Consider the following 5,432-nt stretch of genomic DNA (forward strand, 5'->3'; position numbering starts at 1 on the left):
TGTCAAAGGCCTTGCAGAAGTCCAGATAGATGACATCCATTGGTTTTCCTTTGTTGTTGTCACACCATCATAGGAAGTCACTAGGTTCATCAATAATACACTACATGAAATGTCCCAGCATCTTAAACTTGATGGTCTGTCATATATTTTCATTGTAGGACCCAGGAAACCAAATTATTTGAGGAACAAACAGCCAAACCTTTGTAAACCTCAGTTCTTAAATTAAGAAGTGCAAATCTGATTCTATACACTATCATAGCTGTCTGGACACATGTGCTGAATTGGGTAATTTGCCATATCCAATTTTATGTATGAGGCTGAACACACACCAGAGCTGGATCTTTGAAATCATTAATTGAATTGCCTTCTAGATGAGACAGATGATGTATTAGTCTGTTCTTGAATCACTGTTCTCAGACATTTTACCTAATAAGGATATGTAAATGCTAGACAGTTTTCAGGTCAGAGTTTGCTTCTCTTACATAGCTTTCTTTATGCAGTTTATCCAGAACCACTTTTCCTAATTGCAGTGCTGACCTGTCAGTTTCTTTCTTGTTTGGGAAAACTAACAGCTTGAGTTTAGCTAATGCTGGTGCCATATTAACTATTCTAAAATGCCATTTTAAAGTTATAATTGCTTATAGAATCCTACTCTCATAGAATAGTTTTGTTTAATTTTGAACCTTTGTGATATAGTCTTTGTTCCTTCTAGGCATCTTTTCATTTGGATTGCCTCATCGCTCAGAAGTAATACTCCATCTTTCACCATTCAGGCTTATAACAGTACCTATGAACTTTATCATATCCTGGGCTGCATCAAAAGAAGCATGGTCAGCAGGTTAAGGGAGGTTCATCTTTTGTGAAACACCACACAGAGTACTGCGTCCAGCTCTGGTGTCCCCAGCACGAAGAAGGACATGGTCCTGTTAGAGCAGGTCCAGAGGAGGACCACAAAAATGATCAGAGGGCTGGAGCACCTCTCATATGAAGAAGGGCTGAGAGAGCTGGTGTTGTTCAGTCTGGAGAAAAGAAGGCTCCAGGGAGACCTTATTGCAGCCTGTCAATGTCTAAAGGGGGCCTATGAGAAAGATGTAGAGACACTTTTTACCAGGGCCTGCAGTGACAGGACAAGGGGCAACTGTTTTAAACTGAAAGACGGTCATTTCATATTAGGTATAAGGAAGACATTTTTTGCAGTGAGAGTGGTGAGACGCTGGAACAGGCTGCCCAGATAATTTGTGGATGCCCCATCCCTGGAAGTACTCAAGGTCGGGTTGGATGGGACGTTGAACAACCTGATCTAGTGGAAGATGCCCATGCCCATGGCAGGGGGGCTGGACTAGGTGGTCTTTAAATGTCCCTTCCAACCCAAACCATTCTTTCATTCCATGATTTATTGTGTGCCTGTACTAACTAATATGAACAGTAGCTTTTGTACTTTTCTGCAGGTTTTTTTTTTTTTCAGTAAAGCATCATAAGGTTCAGATATAATAAATATCATCAGTGTTGCTTTTTTTAAAAATAGTGTGTATTCAAACTCCTAGTCATATATTTAGCTAATTAGAAGTCCAATATGTTGTCTTAACTGGTAGTACTTTATGTACAAAAGCTTAAAAAGAACAATTCATTAACATCCTAAATTCATTTTTGTCAGGCATAAATTAATCCTGAGTTACATAGAAGATAAGCAGAGCATATTTTTATTTTTTAATGTTTTTAAACTTTCTCACTGATCTGCATTGAAACTTTTTTCTTTCTATACAGTACGCATATTGCATTTAAGAATCCTTAACATATGTTAACATATGAGAAGGTGCACCTTCTCATTTCTACTTGGTTATACTTCATGTTCAGTTGATAGAATTTATTGATAAATGTTCTGTTTAATAACTTGATTTGTTTCTTGGTTATTCTAGAAAGCCAGAGGGATAAGATTTTGTAGACGTTAAAGTAGTCAAACTTATGTTTTCCTTAAAGCCTTTGCTTTAAGGTTTGTTATTTTTTTCATGCTCTATTTGATATTAAACATACTGACTGTTTCTGTTTGATAAATATTAATTCTGTAATGATTTAAGCATAATATGCTGCAGTTAGTGATGAAGAGCTTAAAAGAAAAATCAAAATTTGTAAACCAGTTATTCCCTTCCAACTATTTTTTTTATTTTATTTTATAAGAAATGTAAAATAACTTTTATTTGTACTGCAAAAAATGATCTACAGAGTTATTTGCTTTGTGTGAAAAATCTCTCCAGGTATCTCAATCTATTTCTGACTAGGAAATCAAAAATCATCTGATTTAAGATAATTTGTCTGAATCAAGCTGTTGGCACAGCCATCCTGTGACCTCTTCTTTTTGCTAAATTGGAGCTTTCAACTGCTGGGGAAATGACTACAAAGCCTTTTTACCTGAACTTTTTGAGAAGGAAAATGCGAAGCTTTTTTTTTTTTTTTTTTTTTTTTTTTTTTTAGGAATGCTTTATGTTTTGAAGTTGTTGATTTGGGGTATGTCTTTATTTGATGGACTTTTAGTCCTATTTGTGTTTTATGATGTTAAAACTCTCTGTTTGTATCTGTAGTCATGTATACATGGCAGTGCATAACTCTTAAACTCCATAACTTCTAAACTATAAGTAAACAACTATTATAGACATCCAAAATCTACCTTTAGAAGAGACAGCAGTCTAAACTGAAAGTCTCTATTCTCCTAAATGCTTGTATCTGTAGTATAGAAGTGTACACTACTTTTTCACTTGTAAGCCTTTTATATAGGATAGGAGTTTGCCGCATGTGTATTTAGATCAACAGAGAGCATCAAACCACATGTTGTTACCTAAGGAAGAAAGTCAGGTTCAGACAGAACATATTTCTATCTTCCGCATTAAAGCCAGTGTTCATTAAGGGAGTGAACTTATTCTGAGAAATTGTGCATTGGAAGACAGCGCTTACATACATATTTGTTGTTAAATAACCACATTTTGTGCCTCGTGAACACTGATGAGATTTCTGATAAAAAAGTTAAACACATTAAGTATAGAAACTGTCTACCAGGCAGAAGTCAGTTCATGCAGTTTTCCTTCAAGTGGCTCCCACCACTAGCTTCATTCCAGAGAAAAAGCCAAGGCTCTGACTTTTGGTATTCTGAGATTCCTGACCATACTTAACCATAAAACAGGGATATGCAGTTTGCTTTTTTCTTCCTACAGCTCCACTGCTGTGAGGTGTTACATCCTGGAGGTTAGCAAATGTGATACCCATCTACAAAAAGGGCTGGAAGGAGGATGTGGGAAACTACATGACTGTCAGCCTGACCTCGGTGCCAGGGAAGGTTATGGAGCAGTGCATCCTGAGTGCGCTCATCAGGCATGTGCAGGACAATCAGGGGATCAGGCCCATGGATTCATGAAAGGCAGGTCCTCCCTGACCAAACAGATCTGCTTCTATGACCAGGTGACCTGCCTAGCAGATGAGGGAAAGGCTGTCAATGTTGTCTACCTGGACTTCAGCAAAGCCTTTGACAGTCTCCCACAGCATTCTCCTAGAGAAGCTGGCGGTTCATGGCCTAGACAGGCATACTCTTCGCTGGGTAAAAAACTCTCTGGATGACTGAGCCCAGACAGTTGTGGTCAATGGAGTTAAATCCAGTTGGCAGCCAATCACAAGCAGTGTTCCCCAAGGCTCCGTTCTGGGGCCAGTTCTGTTTAATATCTTTATCAATTATCTGGATGAAGGGATCGAGTGCACCCTCAGTAAATTTGCAGATGACACCGAACTGGGTGGGAGTGCTGATCTGCTCGAGGGGAGGAGGGCTCTGCAGAGGGACCTGGACAGGCTGGATTGATGGGCCAAGGCCAACTGTATGAAGGTCAACAAGACCAAGTGCCAGGTCCTGCACTTGGGTCACAACAACCCCATGCAACACTGCAGGCTTGGGGAAGAGTGTCTGGAAAGCTGCCTGGCGGAAAAAGGCCTGGGGGTACTGGTTGACAGCCAGCTGAATATGAGCCAGCAGTGTTCCCAGGTGGTCAAGAAGGCCAATAGCATCCTGGCTTATATCAGGAATAGTGTGGCCAGCAGGACTAGTGTGATCGTGCCCCTGTACCCTGCATTGGTGAGGCTGCATCCCGAATACTGTGTTCAGTTTGGGGCCCCTCACTACAGGAAAGACATTGAGACACTGGAGCACTGTTGTTGCGTTGCTGGAAGATGTGCAGAGGAGGGCAACCAAGCTGGTGAGGGGTCTGGAGCCCAAGTCTTATGAGGAGTGGCTGAGGGAACTGGGGTTGTTTAGTCTGGAGAAGAGGAGGCTGAGAGGAGACCGTATCACCCTCTGCAACTACCTGAATGGAGGTTGTAGTGAGGTGGGTGTTGGTCTCTTCTCCCAGGTAGAAGTGACAGGACAACAGGAGATGGTCTGAAATTGTGCCAGGGCAGGTTTAGATTGGACATTAGGAAAAATTTCTTCACCAAAAGGGTTGTCAAGCACTGGAACAGGCTGCCCAGGGAAGTGGTCGAGTCCCATCCCTAGAAGTGTTCAAAAGACGGGTAGATGAAGTGCTTAGGGACATGGTTTAGTGTTAGGTTAATGGTTGGACTTGATGATCTTAAAGATCTTTTCCAACCTAAATGATTCTGTGATTCTATCCTGGAGACTCTTCAATAGTCCATTTTTGCATTAAGATGATTAGATGATGAAATATGGTTTTTTAAAGGTCTATGAAAATCAAGGAGCACTAGAATGACTTATTAAAACATTTGGAAAAGAAAGATGAGCTCCTTTATCTGCTAAATAAATTCATAGGAAGACAAAATTTGTCTGTTTGGATGAAACCACTTGCTTTCCTACAAAAACAAGGGCTGAATAGTTATTAAAAAAAATGCTGCTGGCATTGAGCAATGTAGCAGCCTTGATCTGTGCTTTAAAACTTTTACTGATAACAGTTCTTTTTGGTCAAAGCCTGTATGCATGCATGCAGCTGGAGCATGATGTCACCAAAAAGTTACGCTTTTTGACAAAGGCAAACACAGAAAGAAATTGAAAATATGCACTTCAGAAAGAAGGAAGTAGTTTTAAAGCATTCCTGAAGCTAAGTTTTACTACTTAGTTAAATATGCTCAATTCTGGGCTCTGATAGACTTACTAGCGATTTTCTAGCCTAACGTTAAACTATTTGTCAGAAGACTAGAATAGAATTTCTAGAGACACATCTAGAAACATTTAGGAGCTATTTATCAAAAATATATTAATATATATTTTAAATACTGAAAAGAGATGCAATGACACAGCTATAATTGATAATTCTCCTTGGAATTAAAGTGCTAGAGAGTTTCCTTGACTTTCAGTAATATAAAGAATATTTTCTAATACTCTTAAAATATAGTAAGATTGGGATTAAAATTTTTTAAAAAGTTACAAATAAAAAGAAGTAAGTAGA

The 5,432-nt window shown here is 39.2% G+C and overlaps 1 protein-coding gene across 1 annotated transcript in view; it reads left to right on the forward strand.

Moving 5' to 3' along the window:
* The window catches only part of NCAM2 (neural cell adhesion molecule 2), a 140,823-nt gene that overhangs the window by 57,341 nt on the left and 78,050 nt on the right, over positions 1 to 5,432 (forward strand). The gene's annotated exons all lie outside the window — the stretch shown is intronic.

The sequence above is a fragment of the Egretta garzetta genome, unplaced genomic scaffold (assembly GCF_000687185.1).
Source record: "Egretta garzetta isolate BGI_Z169 unplaced genomic scaffold, ASM68718v1 scaffold45, whole genome shotgun sequence".
In the NCBI taxonomy this organism is placed as follows: domain Eukaryota; kingdom Metazoa; phylum Chordata; class Aves; order Pelecaniformes; family Ardeidae; genus Egretta; species Egretta garzetta.